Below are 20,187 nucleotides of genomic sequence, written 5' to 3'. Positions count from 1 at the left end.
CAGTATTCCTTTCAGCCAGGTAAATAGCTTCTTATCATACTCCCCCTAAGGGATCAATTAAAAATGAGTCTCAGGTGATAAAATGTACTTTTGGCAATGGAGACAGATTCATTCTTTCATTACTCTTATTTTGTTTGCATATTTTCACCATTAATTAGCATAGTGATTTTTCAATATTATATGCATCTATTAAAAAATACATAAAGTCAAATGCAGGAAATAACCAAACACATAAATCACACACACATACACACAGACACTAACACATCTGCACACATTTTGACTTTGTATTGTAGAAACAGATGACTTTTCACCTTGAATCTGTAGCTGACATGCTGTGCAGCTTTAGGCAAATTATTTTAATGCATGAATTTTGGAATTTGGGGAAGGAGTTAATATAATCTGCCTGGGATCAATGTTACTGATTCAGTTACTAAACTACATTTTTATATTGAGGATGCTGCTTGAAATGGATAAAAATTGATATGGGTTCCCAGAGTATACAGTTAAATGGCATAATGGCTTTTGGCCGTCTTAAAGGAAGTCAGGACTATCTTTCTTTCTGCAGAGTTCTTAACTTATTTTTTTTTTAATGGTACTCTGGATTGAACCCAGGACAACTCTTCCAGTGAGCAATATCCCCTGCACTTTTAAAAATTTTTGAGGCAAGTTCTCACTAAATTGCCCAGGCTGGCCTCAAACTTGTGTTCCTTCTGCCTTAGCCTACCAAACTGCTGTGATTACAAGTTTGTAATCTGCTTTCATATTGTTAAATCCATATATTCATTTCTGTTCATTTGCTACATACTATAGTCCACTGCAAGCCAAAAATCTCTTTACTGCCAGGTTAAATTTTTTTACTGGAACTTCTGTTTTGTAGTCCTTCTTAATGACTTCTTCCTTGGCATATATATAACAACCTACTAAATAATGGTATTTGGTATTTCCTGAGAGCAGCATTTTATGATCTGAATTATAGGAATTATTTTCTTTATTTTTCATCTGTCCTGCTTTTCTACCACTTAAAAATTTGCTTTGCACTTTCTCCAGAATATTCTTCCTCTTCTCATGACATCCTTGCCTTAGATTTTGACCTTTATGACCAATAATATTTTTCTTGCTATCTTAGTGCTCTGTAATGGTTGCTTTAATTATTCTGTAAGTAGTTTAAGAAACTTGTATCTTCCTCTAATTCTTTAGATAGAAAGCTCCTTTTTTATAGCAGACTATGTATTAGTCATCTGAATATTGACCTTAACAACCAGCTTGGTGCTCTCATGTTGATATATACTCAGCGTATCTGTGAAACACAAACTGAGTAATTAAATGTTGAGAATTATAGGCAGAACTTTCATTTCCAATGATAAATGCATGTGTTGATCACCCATTCATCCCCTTATTCCACTGAAGGGATAGAAACTATTGTTTTTTTAAAGAATTAATATGTGACAATCCTGGAAAATGAAAGTGTTCCTTCAGCTGATTAGAAATTTAGGAGATTTTCTAGAAAAACAAAGAGATTTAAAATGATGCTGAAACACCTAAGAGAAAGCAAAATCCAAAAACAGCTGTAGAAGAGAATTGCTGTTATCTGCGAGTGCCCTTTCTTCCCAGGGAGCCCTTCAGAAACTCTGAGTCTAATGTCATCAGGAACAAAACGTAGGAGTGGCCCATGCAGTAATCAATATAGAACAAAAATACACAATAAATACTCTTAGTTACAATACATAGATAACTTAGATATGTAGAAGAAAACATTTGTGTTTTAATTGAAATGAAGAAATCCATAAAATGTTTAATTCTGAATTTGGATCAAAAGAAATATAAAAAAAATAGACTTTCAATCCTTCATGTATATTTTTTATTTTCCTAGCATTTTGTTTGCTTTTTATAGTGTGTCTGATTTCAACAAATACAGTTAGTTTCCTTTTTTTTTTCTTTTCTTTTCTTTCTTTCTTTATTTTTTGGTACTGGGCATTGAACCAGGGAGCTCTGCCTTGAACCACATGCCCATTCCTTTTTTAAAAATTTTATTTTTATTTTGAGACAGGGTCTCAAAATAAAAATAAAATTTTTAAAAATAAATAAAAATTTAGCTTAGGACCTTGCTAAATTGTTGAGGCTGACCTTGAATTTGCAATTTATTTAAAAATAAATAAAAATTTAGCTTAGGACCTTGCTAAATTGTTGAGGCTGACCTTGAATTTGCAATTCTCCTACCTTAGCCTCCTAAGTCACTGGGATTACAGGCATGTGCCACTGCACCAAGCAGGTTAACATTTTAATATGTGTTTTAAATTCTCTGATAAAATCCAATGATCAAGCATGTAGGTAACCTCTTTTGTTCCCCAATTCCAACCCTCTCTAGAAGCTACAAGTTGGTCCCATGGTTTAGTGCTGAAGAATGAAGCAGACTCCCAAGTTTGTTGGGAAGGGGACAGATCAGCTGGCAGAGCCCAGCATGCCCTTTTCCCTGCCTTGAACGTGGACATGACCTGTGGAGCTATAGCAACAATTTGCAAAATACACACACACACACACACACACACACACACACACACACAGAGTTAGCTGGTGAAGTAGATTTAGAAAGAACCAGGGTTTCCCAAGACATTGTTGTGTAGCTACATGTTTGTACTATCCCTGTCCCAAAATTATTTATCTGGTGAAAAACCTCAACCGCCATTGCTTGAATGAATACATTTCTGGTTAATATTTTAGGTCTTCTGCTAGTTAAGAACTTCATTGTTTTTGAGAGAGAAATATAACATCTTATAGTTCTGCAGCTTTTAACATATAATTGGAGATGTAAGATAATTATAAATCGTGAAAGGACTACAGAAATATGTACATATACATGTATGTCAAATAATATGAACTCAATTAGACTTGGCTTACAAATCCAGATGGACTGACAATTTTTCATGTTAATTTACTATGAATATTTTCTTAGTCAAAAAACTTCAAAGTTAACATTAATCATTAGACTTTGTCAGCTCTGACCTCATCCTGTCAAGCCTATTCGACTGAAGTCATTTTCATAGCACTTCACCACTAAAATATTCTCAAATTTAAAAGAATGTTAGCAGTTTATCCAGTTAGCCCTGGAACATTCTGTGATATTGAGATGTTGACCCCTCCAAACTGACAAAAGAGCAGAAATCAGTTAGCCCTGTTATAGCACAAAACACGGAGTTTATGTGGCTCAGGGTCTGCTCCCCTATTTGACAAATGCTGGCTCTATAAAAAAAGCTGTCACATCATCTAGATGTGTAATTTCGGAAGAGGCTAATTTTTCACATTGGCTAATGAGATTTTACTAACAAATAGAGCCTGAAACATATGGGAATAATGCTCATGAGATTCAAGGAAACTCTTATCCTTAGAACTGTCAGTGTTGAAATTCTAAAAAGATAAAATTGAGATTCTTTTTAATTACTTGCTTTTGTCTACTATTAAACACATATGTTGGGGCTAAAGGCAGAATTTTTGCTAACACCTACAACTGACAATTTATTAAACAGCATCATGTTTATATTTTTTCAGGAAACTAAAATCTTTCTAGCTATATATAGGCCATGCAAGTTCATTATTGGCAATGTTTTATATTTAGGACATTATGACTTATGCTTAATTTCCTATCATTGCATGTTTCCATGGCATGGACTTGGCTTACAAATGTCACTTTTAAAGTATAATGTATTTTTATGTTTATCCTTTCTCCCCCTAAATTAAGATTTGGTCTCCCAAAGAGAAGTTGGACATTAAATTTATTTTTGTAAGAACATGATATTGCCAAGACACATTCAGAGAATTTTATGGATATCTATGGTTGATGGTAATTGTAGTCTTGAAAATGATAGTTACAGTGAGAATAACCAATTGAAAGTTTCCTTCCATCAGTATTTCCTATGTCATCACAGGAGGAGAAATCTCAGGTAGATATTGAATTATGCCTAAATAAACAGATTATTGTCATTTGCATACACCACAGAAGCATGCTCAAATGAGAAGTAGCCTGAATGAGAAGTGTTAGCATTGTTTTTTTTGTTTGTTTGTTTGTGTGTTTGTTTTAAGCAATTGTCACTAGGGAATCTCTGGTCAATAGAAAAATACCATCAAGGTAAAGGAAACAACTTCCTTAAATGAAAACTTAAAAAAGACTAAGAAACTTGTTTATTTTCTCTTTTCTCTCTCTTTTTTTAACTAGGATGAACAGAGCATACAATCAGATATGCAAGCTTTTTAGACTAAATATCTTGTCAGGTCCTTGAGAACGTTAATCTGGACTCCTCTTATGGGTTCTAGTAGCACTAAGATCCCATCCAAGTGTTTATAAAGGTATATGGCAATTCTGATATGTGACATCAGGTTAACCTGCAGGACAAGGTGAGCTGTAAACAACACTGAACACAATAATTGCAGATATAAGAATGTCTTACACTTTCAATATCTACTCACATCTCTCCTATCATCTAATTATATAAAATCTGCCAGTATCAGTTGGATTTTGTGTAAGTTCCAAGTATCCCTGGGATATATAGTTCAATAGCCTAGAACAATCCTAGTTGTTCCAACAATTCTAATTGTTCAGATTGCATTTGTATTTACATTTCCTGCCTTTTCTTTTGATTTGGTATATAATCTTTGATAGATGATGTAACTTCTTGAGTCTTTAATTTTTTTCTTATATAAAATACAAGTAAAAATGCAACATAATGAGATGAGACAGCATGCATAAGACACCTAGTATAGTGACCCGCAATTCCTTCAACTCTCAAGAAATAGAAAAAAAAAGATGTTAATCATTTTTTCCACTTTTACTTAATATAATAAAATAGATAATGAAGTATATGCTATTTTCTGTTATAAATCCAAACCATATTTTGTCTTAGTTCCAACATATTAGCAAAAGTTGAGATCGGAGAGTACACCTATATTTATAAAGATGAAATTTTAGCAATAGCACCATTATATGGACAATTATAATCTTTTTCTTTGGAATACATCTCATGAGTCTACTCCTGGATTAATGTTTTACCTTACCTAGCACTCTAGAACCAAGAATGCAAAGGCATTTTGATGAATATGTATTTATTTCCAGCCAGTTAATTATTTCCTTTATCTATCCAGAGATAAATAAGCAGAATCCTATATTCTATACCATGTAAGCATTCTTTTTTGGGGTTGGAGTACCGGGGAGTGAACTCAGGGGCACTCAACCACTGAGACACATCTCCAGCCATTTTTTTTTTTTTTTTTGCATTTTATTTAGAGACAGGATCTCATTGAGTCGCTTAGTGCCTTGCTGTTTCTGAAGCTGGCTTTGAACTGATCCTCCTGCCTTAGCCTCCAGAGCTGCTGGGATTACAGGCATGTGCCACCATGCTGGGCCTGTGTATGCATATGCATTCTTAAAACTTAAAAAATGGCTTTATAAACATCAAATGAGTCATCTCAGTAGAACTATTATGCTTTAATTATAAATGTGATTGTAAAATAGAAATACAACGATCAAATATTTAGAATCACCTATTATATTCTATTCACAATGCAAAAGTTTGATTTTTTGATTTGATAATAGACAAAGACATCTAAGTGTGTGATTGTGCTTTGCACCTGTAAATAATGAATGGCTAAATTCACTTAACCTGGTAATGTGTCAAATCAATGATTATTTCCTGAAAAACTCAGGTCCCAGTAATCAAATTCAATATTAGCTAAGCCACAATTCATTTGCTTTCTGCAATGGGAGGTGTGGGATTCATTCTTGGTTCACATTTTCTGTGACAGATAAACATGAATCTGTTTTGCAGCTTCACATGTATCTGTCCTTTCAAAATCATCCAAGCATATTTGCGAAGAAGTAAGGCCAACATTGATGGCAATATTGGCTAAAGTGATGTCAAGAAAATCTGACAAGAATATTAGAAAAGTACAGGACAAAATAGAGAACAGAGAATTAAAAAAAAAATCTCCTGAAAACATTCTGCAGTAAAAGAAAGAGCATAGTAGCCAGAAGCAAGAGCACAGGGGGGAAAATATCACTTTAATCCCTTGCTAATTCTCGCAGATCTGAACTCGCTGTGGAAACTGAGATATGAAGCTCACTGGCCTTAGGCGTATAAAAAAACATCAAAAGTGAAAAAGGTCACACCAAGTTTCCAGAAAGCTTGATCTTTATGTTAAAAAAAAGTGGGAAAGCCTAATCTTTTGCTAGCTCAATATAAGATGAGAGATTTTCAGACAAATCACAAATGTTAAGAAACCATTTTCAAAATCAGAAATAGCATTTTTGAAAGCATGAAACTAGATGTGAGAAATTACTTGGGGTACCACGGAAAATAGGAAACTACAATACTAAAATGGTTACTGTTTTTTAAAATAACATAGTAATTTGACTAAAGAAAACACAAATTTAAAGACTATATTTGAAAATAAAGCTTTTGAAAAATATCCTAATGAGTGAACTATAACTATATACTTATGTAAAATGTTCAATCATTTAGAGTTTTACTTAAAAGCTTTTTTTTTTTTTAATAAAGTAAATCATGGCACCAGCTTCCTTAACAAGATCTCTGTTTTAGTCACCTTTTTTTTTTTACTGCTGTGACTAAATGATCTGAGTAGCACAACTGTAGAAGAGAAAAAGTTTATTTAAGGGCTTACAGTTTCAGAGTTCTTAGTCCATAGAAGGTCAGCTACATTCCTCAGGGCTCCAGCTGAGGCTGAACATCATGGTGGATGAATGTGGCATAGGGAAGCAGCTCACATAATGATCAGAAGCAGAGAGAGACTCCACTCTCCAGATGCAACATATATACCCCATAGCCACACCCCCAATGAACCACTTCCTCCAGCTGAAAGTACAGAAGAGGCTGGACACCTGAGGAATATTCAGGAAGCAGGTTTATTGACTACAGGGTCAGAGGAAGAACCTTTAGACAAGAACCACTTCTGAACCCTGCATTCAATAAATCTGCTTCCTGAAAATTTCTCAGGGGTCCAGTCTCTTCTGTCCTACTTCACAATCACACCACCCCCTGCCTCCAGTTACTATTCAATTAATCCCATCAGGTATTAATTCACTGATTAGATTAAGGCTCCAACCCAATTATTTCTCCTCAAAACCTCTTTGCATTGCTCACATGTGAACTTTTGAAGAAAACCACATCTAAACCATAACAACCTCCAAAGCACAAGAAATAAAACCAAGAATTCACAAGTTGGATGCCATCAAACTAAAAAGTATCTACACAGCAAAGGAAATGATTAAGAGCATAAATAGAGAACCTACAGAATGGGAAAAAATATTGACCAGTTACCCCTCTGGTAGGGGATTAACATCCAGAATATTAAAAAAAAAACACAATAAACTTAAATCCAAAATCAATCAATCCATCAAGCACAAAATAACAAAACAGAAACTTCTCAGAAGAAAGAACACAAAAGGCCAATAAATATAGGAAAAGTATTCAACATCTCTAGCAAATCAGGAAAATGAAAATCAGAACTACACTAATAATTCCTCTCACCTCAGTTAAGAATATGAACAACAAATGATGATGAGGTTGTTGGGAGAAAGGAACATTTGTACATTGTTGGTGGGACTAAAGACTAGTACAATCACTCTGGAAAGAGACTATGGAGATTTCTCAAAAAATTAGGGATTAAAACCTCCATATGACCCAACTATCCCACTCCTTGCTTTTTTCCCAAAAGATTTAAAATTGGCATACTTTAAACATCAGCGTTTATAGCAGCACAATCCACAATAGCTAAATTATGGAATCAAAGAAGAATGGATTAAGAAATTGTGGTGTATATATACATACAACGAGTTCTATTCAGCCGTTAAAAATAATGAAATTATGGTATTTGCCAGTAAATGGAAAGATATGAAACTACAATTCTAAAATGGTTACTGTTTTTTTAAATAACAGAGTAATTTTGATTAAAGAAAAAACAAATTTAAAGACTATGTTAAAGAATATCATGCTAAAGTAAAATTAGACAAACTCAGAAATTCAAAGGTTGAATGTTTTCTCCTATGCAGAAACTAGAGAAAATAAAGAAAAGGGGGAAGAAAAGGATAGGATGACATAAAGAACCAATCAAATACAAATTAATAGATGAGTGAAAGGAAGTCTAATAGAGTAGAGGAAGGAGAATGGGAGAGAAAAGAGAAAATGGGAGGGAAAAGTAAAAGGGAAAAGAAGGGATTATGAGCCAAAATCAATTTCAATTCTTAAATGTGTTTGTCGGGATGAACCCAACTCCTATGCATAACTATAAAGCTCTAATAATAAAAATAATAACAAAAAGATTGTATTTCAGGCAAAAATAATAAAGGTAAATCATTCTAAATAAGATAGTTATATAGTAATTAAAACAAAGTCAAATAAGTAGTTTATGATTATTGAAAAGCAAGTACATGATTATTGACCAAAGCCAAAGTTCTCCATAATGAGAGCTAACATAATAGCATGTCTTAATCATAATTTTTTTTTCACAATAGGTAATAATTAATAGATTTTTACCAAAATTGATTATTTATTAGGTTTACTTTATTCCCAATGTTGTAATTCTGGCTTGGAATAGATATGGAAGGTAAGATATCATATGACAGAATTTATACTAAAGCTAATTCATCAGTATTTTCCAATGACCTGAAACATGACAATGTCATTTAGAAAATAAGTAGAGGCATCATGCAGATAGAAGCACTATTTAGTTATGGCATTTGTTTAAATTGGTTTGGTGCTATTATATTAAAGAACAAATAGTGGTCATCATTAAAGAAGTAAAACTCACAGTCACCTATATTAGAACAAACTGTAACTTTTGATTTTATGGCTGAACTGAATCCACACAGAAATCACCAGTCTTATGAGAAAAAAAAAATTTGCATCCCAGATCATGTCTTGAAGATGCAGGTCCAGTGGGTTCACTGGAGGAAACAATCTTCGATTTTAATAAGTTCCCCAGCAAGTTGGGTTACAGTTGGAAAGAGCAGAGAGTCAAGTAACATGCAGTAACATGCGACTCCTACATTGCCAGTCTGTGATGATAGAATCCTTGCACCCCTTTGAAATATGGAAGGAATTTTATTGCATTGATAACTTCAGGAGACTTATGGCATTGTGGCTAAAAGTTCAATAAAATCTGTGCTTTCTTTGCTCATAGTAACATTATTGCCTAGCAGCAACCTGATTGCCCAGCCAGACACAGATGCAGATGATTCTAACTCTCACCAAGGGAACATGTGAAAAAGTGATGTCTACCACTCTGCTCAGCACATTTAGGAAAATGTTCACACTCTTTTACACTCTTTCCTTCTTTATTACTCTTTCCTTTCATTATCAAGATGATGGTGAGAGAGAACTTAGCCATAACTTTAAAGTTGGAAGAGCTGTCATCAGTTTGCCCCTCATTCACTGTCACTTGCTGATATAAATCATGATCCCATAACTGTTCAATGAGACAGACATTAACGTGTGGTAGTAAAACTTCTTAAATACTGTTGAATTACTTATTGGTCACATTAATATATAAGGTACAAAGATAACTGTAATTTTTATAATAATTTCCTTTTAATTAACATTATGAAACTCTTATTATAGGCCAAGCACTGAACTATTGCTTCAAACAGCATCTCATTACATCATCCAAACTATCACTTGCCATGACACTTATTTTCTTCATTTTACCTTTTTACCAATAACGCAGCTGAGCAAAAAGATACCATGTAACTCATTGCAAGTTACTTAACTATCCAGTATTAGACTCAGAATGGGCTAAAGCCAGCATTATAAGCCAAGTGTCTCTATGATATTTTTGCTATAAACCAATGTGAATTTATGAAATTTTCAATGTTTTCATTTTATTTTCACAGAAAACTTCATCATTTGTTGTATCTTTAAATGTAATGATGATATTTGTTATAATGTTTTTAAAATTGATAATCTCAGAAAGATACCTTTTTAGGGACAGGAAGATAAATCTTTCAGTGACACAGAAGAATACTTAATGGTAAAATATACCTGAAGTAGGGTATGACCAAGAAGACTAGTCAATAGCAGTGTTATGTTAGGGATATTGGAAATCTGAGGCTTCCTAGAGGCACATCCAATGGACCCATACAGCCCTTGCAATAGGATCAAGTTACATCTAGAAAAAATAACACTTCCTGGTCTGGGCAAGGAAGTAAACTAAAGTCGAGTCTCTGGGTAAAACAGCATACTTGAAAAAGTTCTTTATTTTTCACTGTTTTCTTAATTATATCTTTCTGTAATTCTATTTGTACTTGGCTATAATTTTTTTCTTGAAAGTAAATTGTGAAAATTATGACAGGGAAATAATTATCCTCTCCATAACAGGCAATGCTATGAACTAAAAGAAACCCAATGCTCATTCTCTTGGCTCACAGAGGAGTCCTACAGGGCAACTTGAAAAGCCTGCTGGATCCAAGAGGCCCTTAAGCTCTAGACCTCAAGAATTCAGAGTAGCAAAAATTACTCTTTCTTCCTCAAAGGATCAGCTCCCTAAAAGTCCCTTCTAAACTTGAAATGCTGGGGTCTGGAGCACACAATAAGCAATTTACTTTCTTTTCTGGGCAATACAAAGGACAAATGGGAGCTCAAAATGGTTCATTTGTCTGATAGGACAACACTTGGTGCCCCTTCAAACATAAGTATTTGAAACAATTGATGGATATTTTAGAAGAGAAGGTGAGTGCTCTGGGATACCATAGAGAAAGAAATGCTGTGGCATTCTTCTGCTCATTTGCTCTCTTTAACACACAAAAGAAGTTCTGTAGTTCACAGGACTCTTGTCTCAGAGGGGAGTTTTCTGGGGTATTTTGGAGGAGGATCTTTTGACTCTCACCATGTGTAAGTGGCCCTGCTGGAATTGCTGTGGAGGAGCCCAGAGTGGTAGACGTTTTGCAATGGAAGGTATAGTTTTTCAATCCTTGTTTCACTGACATTTCACATTATTGTACATATTTAAGATGTACCATATCTTGTTTTCATATCCATATTTTGGCATTCAATATAGAATGAAGTGATTACTACATTTGAAAAAATTAACATTCTTAACATCATTCTTAACCATCATTTCATAGAGTTATCTTTCCTCCTCCTCCTTCTATCTCTATCTACTTATCTACCTATCAATGTGTGTACACGGAGTATCTACAATCTGCTGTCATGGCGAATTGCCAATATATAATATAATATAATATAATATAATATAATATAATATAATATAATATAATATAATATAATATAATATAATATAATTAATATTATTACTACAGTCTTGATTTTGTTTATTGGTGCTCTATAAATAATCATCTTAAGTAATTTTATACCTTTTGGTTAACAGGTTTTCATTTCTCCTCACCACTTCTCTTCTGTCATCTCTTTCTTGGGTAGCCACCAATTATATCCTCTGTTTCTATGTATCTGGCATTTTTTTTTTTAAAAAAATATTCTATCTACAAGTGAGATAATTCAGTATTTTTCCATGTCTGTCTTTTTACTTTTAGCATATCTTTTGGATTTTTCTTGTTTTTACAAGGGGCAGGATCTCCTTATTTTTTTAAGACCAAACGATATTCCGTTGAATGTATCTACCACAACTCCTTTATCCATTCTTTCACCAACAAACTCCTGGATTATTTTCAAAAATTGGCTGTTGTAAATGAAATAATGGACATGGAAAAGCACTTTAGAAGTGAATGAAAGTATCCTGCATAAAAATAAAGCTCTACTGCCGAGAGACATATGGTTTTCCATTAATTGAAAAGTGATAGAGGAAATGTAATTTTCAGAATTACTAGTGTGGCAGTCATGGAAATGAGCTGCTCAGATCTTCTGCTGCAGGGAGCATCTCTCATTGATGGCCCAGCTACATCCTCTACTCTCTGATCTCCCACTGTGTTCATGCTGAGACTTTGCTTCCTGCAGATCATTCTAGTCCAGTCATAAAGGGTGGTGAAGCAGCCAACATAGATCCCATCCGCACATCTATGGGAATATTCTAATGGGTGATGTCAGCCTGAAGATCTCCCAGTGGTCTGTTAAAATCATTCTTAAAACTTTTCCATGGCACAAAGTTCTTTCTTAGTCTTCTTCTTTCCCCTCTCCTTTCACTGTAAGATGGCATTGCATTTTGAAGACATTCCTACATTCCTTGTCCTCTTGTTCCACTTTTTTATTCTTTATATGCATTTCCTCCAATAATTTCTTGAGTGTCTAATTCTGCCTCGATAACTGCTTCTTGGAAGATCTGAATTAACATACTAATAAAAAATGCAAAGGAAAGGACCATTATTATAAACCTTAGATATTACTAAAAACTGTTCTCTCCCCACTATCTCTGCACTGTAACAGAGCACTAGGTTTGGTTAATCTCTGAGTTTAAAGACACATCTTAGAAATCACATCAAGTATTTAAACATTTCTGTCAATATTCATCAATATCACTCAACCACAAAGAGTTTAATGAAAGAATTCATAAACCAAAAAAAATGTTATTGGTGATATTCATCTAACTAATGTAATCCACTGAATGATAAATTTGATAAACTGTGAAAAGATAATAAATTTTAAATAAATAACTGATTGTAAAAAATCCAAAAATGATTGTGCTCGCTAATTGAGTCTATTTTAAAATTGTTTAATCAAATAAAAATTGATTATGAAAATTAAAATGTTATAAAATGAAGTGTCATATCTTTAATATATATTTTAAAAAGATAAATGAGGACTTCTGCATGAGATAAAGTAAAGGGAGTATCAGGAAATCTATCAACAATCTTACGCTATTTAAAAACTCCTTGCTTGCCAAGAACTTTCAGTATCTATATTTGTAGCAGTTAAATGGGGATAAGCTCATGCACACAAAAATGGAACTATATTGCTCTCATTTGTGTGCTATTTAAAAAGATATAATGCTTACATTTAAAAATCTGTATGAACATGCAATACTAGATTGGATGATTAATCCATTTAAAATGGATGTGAAACATGTTAGCCAATAATTCAGGAAGAGTTAATTTAAAAATGATTTTGAAATCAAGACATGATTTAATATATTTAATTATGATAGGTTTTGGACCCAATTAAAACTTGCATACCCACTCCTTCAAACAAAAAGTAAATTTATTACCATAGCACTTTAGCTACATTTTTTTTATTCAAATAGGTGCCTTTGTGCAGTAGTATTATTACTAAAAGGAAACAAAACCAATTGCAATTATATTAAGAAATAAATTGAGGACTTATTTTTAATCTAGTTTAAGAACTAAATTCTATTAAAGTATCAGAAACAAATAGATGTCAAAATATTAATTTTCTTTAGAGAAAGTGATTTAAACAATGCTTCATATTCACTTATTATTATTTGAAAATTATACATTAAAATAATCAGTTTGTAGAGGTATTTTGTTTTTCAGTCAGATGTTTTCACTCTCTCAAGTTTACCCTGTATGTGCTAAAGTCCTTTTTAGTACTGTCTTTTTTCCTCTCTGGCTTTTCTTCTAGTTCTGTATGAAATCTAAGGTCTTTTTAAGCTAGAGAAACTGAATCTTTGCCTCAGTTGGAGAAGAATTTTGTGTCAGAGATTTCTGTGTTTTTCTTTGAATAATAGATTTCCCTGTTTTATTCTGGTCACATGAACACACCCCCAGTCTTTTATAGCTTTTGGCTGTGATCATGTGTCTAAGTCCAGGTTGGTGTCATAAAAGGGAATTTGTACCTGCAACTTCTGAATCAGTTCCTTCACACTGGAGTCCCTTATCCTGGATTTCCCTTTCCCCTTCCTGGTAGCTGGGAAATGGTGACACCACTGTCACTTTGGCATGTTGGCATTCGCTGAGCCATTTCATCTGCCCTGAACCCTAAATTGCATCATAAACAGAAAAATCTAATATGCTTAAACCATTAAATTCAAATGTCTGTTGTAGCAATTTAACCTGTTTCTTAAACGCATACTTTATGATTTGTTGTCTGCCACACTTTGTTAATACCCTATTATATGTCAAAACAGAGGTAATTATTCTGAAATTAACCTACATGAAAGGTCCAGCTTATTTTCAAGAATACTGCTTCCTCGTTTTCTTCCCTTTAGAAAACTAATTCATCTTGGCATATTGTTTCTGTGCCAATTAGAGTCATTTCCTTATTTCTCTCATCAGATACATAAATAAAAGAAAATAAAATCTGGTCTGTTTTTACTTATCCTAATATTAATTTTGTTCTGTTTTTATGTAGTTTTATAGAAAGAGTTTCTGATTTCTTTCATTTTCTTAATCTGATGGATTAATTATAAATCAGTTCCAGTATGAAGATATTTCATTCCATCTCATGTAGTCATGCCTGAGCAATTTACATTAAAATGCAACATTTTATTTTCAATTACTCTTTTATTTGCCCTTATTTTGCAGAAAATATATATCACATGATATATATGTATGCATATATTTGCCCTTATATTGAAAAGAATATATACATAATACTATATCATATATACCAACTATGGACCATCAAAGGTTGGGATCTTGTCAATTGTCTTGTGAAGGAAAAAAAGAAAGAGATAAAGCAAACTTTTAAAGTGTGACTTTTCACTCCATATCTTCACATTTGGCCTTTTGGAGCTTCACAAAAAGAACCTCACCTCTTTTTTTTTTCCCCTCCCAAGGAAGGAAAGCCAAAATTTTTGAGTCCAAACTATATGTCAGATCTTCAAAAATATGAAGACTTATAAAACATGCTTAAGATCATAAAAATAGGAAGAGACTAGTTCAATACCCATCTCCTTTTTATTTTAAGATACTATCTTTCAGCACCACTTCAAATATGTGTGATAGTGACTTCACAGCCTGCAGATAAAGTGACTCTTTAGGAAGTCGGTCTCCAACTTGCAAAATAATTTAGGAAACTGCAGGGCATTGACTAGAGGAAAGGCACTGAAATTTTAAAATAACTATATAAGGTAATGGTGAAGGAGACTTTAAAATCTATGTTTTTGAAACCCTATTACCAAGTATCAGAGAAGACAGCACTAAGGGAGGAAGACATTGCCAGTTTATCCACCACATCAAGCAAACCACTCACCATTTCTTCTAGATGCCACCATGCCATGACTTCTTCATGCTGGGTAACAAAGTTGAAGCATAGTTTCCAAAGCTCTAAAAGATTTATAGACCATATATTTCGTTAGTCTCCTGTGACCCCTCTTCAGGGATTTTTTTTTTTTTTTTAACCAGGTCCAATTGTCTACCACATCAAACAAACCACTCACAAATTGGTGTGACTCTCCACACTGGGTGACAAATCTAAACACACATTGAAAGGCTTTAATAGATTTGCATATCATGTATTTGGTTAGTCTGCAGTGACCACTTTTCAACATACTTTTTGATAAAGGTTACAAGTGGAAGACAGCAAAGGAACACTCTTTCCTTCAGGAGCTCAGGAGTAAAGAAATAATTTTACCTTTCAAGGTATGTATCAAAGGAACGAAACTAACTCTAGAAAATTATGTTGAGTCCACAGAACACCTCTTTGCATTTTATTTAGTTTCTGGATCACATATCAACTCACAGGGTTCCCCTATTTAATTATAATAATAAAAGCATTAAGTGTTTTCATATTATCCATTAACTTATACTTTTTTTCTGTACCTATATGAAAAATACCTAGGACTTGGCAATTTATAAATAGAATGAAATCATATTTGAGTCTAGAGGCCATAATTCTAAAAGTATAGTGCTAGAATCCACCTAGCATCTGGTTAGGGTCTCTTTGGTGCATCATAACATGCTAGTGGGCTTCATATGTCAAGACAGAGCAAGTGAGATAGCTGGAGTCTCTGTTTCCTTTTCCTAAAAAGTCACTAATGCCATTATGGGGGGTCCTATCCTCATAATCTTTTGTAATGCTAATTATCTCTTAAATGCTGACTCCAAATATCATTAACATGAATTTGGGGATGAAGTTTCCAACACCTGAATTTTTGGAAGACACATTTAAACCCTATTTTATCCATATTTTCTTGTGTTTTTTTTACTGAATATTATTATTACATAACTAATCTCAATTAGAACAATAGAAAAAATGAAAGTACTGAAAGAAAACTAACAAAGAAAACAGACAAAGTGTGAGACATTTAAGCATGTATAAACCTGAACTGGAAATGCATTGGTGCATTGTGCATGGCCTGTGTTTGCACTTGGAAGGAGAACTGGCAGTGGCTGGTATCAGGCATGTGGGCTGTCTGTCAACATGCACATCTCATCCATATTTACACTTGATTGAAGACTGACAAATGGGCCAGAGAAACATGTGTGCTGAGATTTGAATTTTGTATAGAGTGACAAGTTTAAAAATATTTGAAGCTAATTTCTAACATTGTTCACCTGAAGACATTGTCTTTTCTTTCTTTTTTTAGGAAAGGCTCATGAGCCCTGGATTTTTACCTTTTGTCTTCCATCTTTGAACATCACAGCTGATTTGCTGAAGTCAGCCAGACTCACTTTCTTTTGTGTTTTGATGATACAAGACTTAACACAAATAATATACTTTCCATTCTCCCAATCTTTATCTTCATCCTCTCATCATTAAAGGAGTCAGTCTTTAGATCATAAAATTTCCTTTTTTTACAATTATAATTAAGATGACTGCTTATTATTTTGTGAACATAGTACACATGTGCTCTAGTACATGTGGGCATGAAAAATAAAGAGAACAACTTTTCAGGCTCCTCTAAAGTTAGATTTAGGCCCATTTTAAACCTCAAATAGTAATCCTATATATTTATCCAAAAAATGAAACATTAAATTCCCACGATTTTATATGAGTTTTCAGAGGAGCTTTATTCATAAGAGTCAAAACCTTGAAATAATCCAAATATTTACTAATCAACGAACAGATGAATTTTGGTATATCCATACAATGGAAGACTACAAAACAAAGAGGAAGACACTACTCACATACACAACATGTATGAATTTCAAAAACATGCTAAGTGAAGGAAGTCAGAAACAAAAGTAAATATTCTATCATTCAATTTATGTAAACAATTCTATACACTATTCTGGAAGAGTGAAAACTCTAGTGATAGAGAGCAGACAAGATGGCTGGGGAACGGGATCTGAGGGAAACATGGTGATTGTAAAAAGACACATGGAATTGAAGGTCATGGGGCTGAGGTTGTGGTCAGTGATAAAGCACTTGCCTTGCATGTGTGAGTCACTGGGTTTGATCCTCAGCACCACATAAAAATAAATAAATAAAATAAAGGTATTGTGTCCATCTACATCTAAAAGATGTAGTGCTGATCAATTTAAAAGAAACATTTAAAAAAAAAAAGAAATTAAGGGTCATGAAAATGTTCTATCAACACAACTCTTGTGGTTACTGCATGACTTTACACATTTGTTAACAATCATAACTTTGACACTCATTTACTTTAAATGGTAGATTTATTGATGCAAACCATACCTCGAAGAGCTTGATTATAAAAAAAAAAAAATCCTTGTGTACTAATTGACATGGAGCTATTTTACGAGAATCTACTAAATCACATTCATGTTGTGAAAGACACTAGAGTTCATTCATTTGGGGTAGGTGCTCATAGCCATGAGTCTTAATTCAGTTGCAAAAGATAGTGAAATCAAGAAATTATATTGTACCTGTGAGAAGAACAGAGACCAAGGCAGGTGTGATACAGATTAGTTCCTTAAATTTTTCAATTAGCCAGATGCAGCCCCTGAACAGGCCATCTTAGAGCCTGAACACTAATTTTGATTCCATTCCCTTTAGACTTTATTTGCATATGTTTGTTACCTTATTCTGCACTTAAGTGAATCATACTAATTACTATAAACAAACATACATGAGAGCAATATTTGGGCAGTGCTGATCAATTTAAAATGTCACTACATAGATGATTGGAATTTCATTAGAATTAAAAATAGAAGTCATTGGGGGGAAAAACTTAAGTATGAATAAAGATGATTCTTAATATTATATTAACTGGGCATGAGATTATCATGGTAGAGAGGGGATACAATTCTGCCATACATCCTTTCTGTCCATTTAATCTTCTTTCAGTGGAATAAAAAGAAAAATTAATATTGGATGCACACAAGTTTTGAAAAGTGTTTACTAGTTTATTGTCCAGTCATTAAAGAATTATCATTGAGATACAATTAGCAGAATTTGAAATATAGTATTAAAAATCTAAATTATTTTTTGGGCTGGGAATATAGCTCAGTTGGTAGAGTGCTTACCTCATGTGTACAAGGCCCTTAGTTCAACCCTCAGCACCAAACAACAACAACAAAATCTATATTATTTTTCTCAAAATAAAAGATTGAAATTTATTTTTAAGCAAAATAATGTTTAACAAATTTCAGGAATATACATTTAAATGGAATAATGAAGTCATTAATAAATATTCAGTTAATTCTTCTTATGTTTGAAACACTATTACTAGAGATTTCATGTTTGCTTTCCAGCAAAATATAAAGTCAAAATTGCTTTAAGATAATGCAGACAAATTGCATTAAGAATTACACATACAAACATTCATTTTAAGAGACTTCAAAAATTAAACGAGAGAAGAATTTTCAGAAAAAAGAAAGAAGTACTTTAATGATTTTTACACTGAAAGATGGCATGCCACTCTGTATACAATTGATATAATAGCATTAAACTCTATTTCTATTTTTGTGATATTCTGCTTCAAAATACTCTTCCCTTGCCCAAAATAATTTAAATTGTATCCTTAATTTAATTATATTGATCATATACAGATACTCCTCAGTTTATGATGGGTCTATATATGGATAAATTCAACACAAGTTGAAAATATTATACACTTAATACTCCTAACCTGCCAAACATTATATCATATCAACACAGTACATTGTGGACTATGGGTTACATACCCTCATGATCACAGATTTGACTAGGAACTAAGAATCATTACCCCTGCCCAGCACCACAAGAGAAGATTACACTTGGGAAAAATTCAAAAATTCAAATTCAAAATCTGAAGTACAATTTCAACTGAATGGATATGACTTTTGTACCATTGTAAACTTGAAAAAGCATGTTGAACCATTAATATTTGAGGGCCATTTATAATTTTATCACAGTTACAAATACATTAATTCAACAAACATTTATCAAATGCCTCCTGAGTGTCAAGCGTATTCTAGGCAGATACTCTGACAACTAAGATAAATATTAGCCTCTCCTCAAGTAGGTTTTTTTTTTAACATATTTTTACTTGTGGTTTCTTTTCCTGATAGTTCATTTAATAGCACTCTTTTCTTCAATAATCTAATTTCATGAAAAGGTGATCAAGCACATTTTATTGACCTTACATGCTCAGCACCTAGCATAGTACTTATCACACATTGTTTATCAATTACTTTTTAATTATTTTTATTTGTTTAATTAATTATAAATGACAGTAGAATGCATTTATGCACTTTGATATATCATACATAGATGGGGTATAATTTCTCATTTTCCTGAGTATACATGTTGTAGAGTAAAATTGGTCATACAGTCATACACACACACACACACACACACACACACACATACACACACAAAATAATAATGTCTGTTTCATTCTACTATGTTTCCTATCTCCACATCCCCTCCTCATTCCTCCCTTCACTTCCTCTAACTAAGGTAAAGCTATTCTTCTCTAGTGTCCCTCTCCTTATTGTGAATTAGCATTCGCATATTAGAGAAAAAAATCAACCTTTTTTTTTTTTGGAATTGGCTTATTTGGCTTAGCATGATATTCTCCAACTCCATCTATTTACTGGCTAATGCCATAATTTTACTCTTCTTTAAAGCTGAGTAATAATCCATGGTGTGTGTGTGTGTGTGTGTGTGTGTGTGTGTGTGTGTGTATATATATATCACATTTTCCTTATCCATTCATCTATTGAAGGCATCTAGGTTGGTTTCATAGTTTAGCTATTGTAAATTGAGCTGCTATAAACATTGATGTGGCTGCATTACTGTAGTTTGCTGATTTTAAGTCCTTTGGGTATAAACCGAATAGTGGAATAGCTGGGTCAAATATCTCTGGGACATTAAGAAGGCAGTACTAAGAGGAAAGTTCATTAATTATTTTTAAATAAATGGTTAA

Source organism: Ictidomys tridecemlineatus, chromosome 13 (genome assembly GCF_052094955.1).
Source record: "Ictidomys tridecemlineatus isolate mIctTri1 chromosome 13, mIctTri1.hap1, whole genome shotgun sequence".
Taxonomy (NCBI): Eukaryota; Metazoa; Chordata; class Mammalia; order Rodentia; family Sciuridae; genus Ictidomys; species Ictidomys tridecemlineatus.
Note: the sequence above shows the minus strand (reverse complement) of the source record.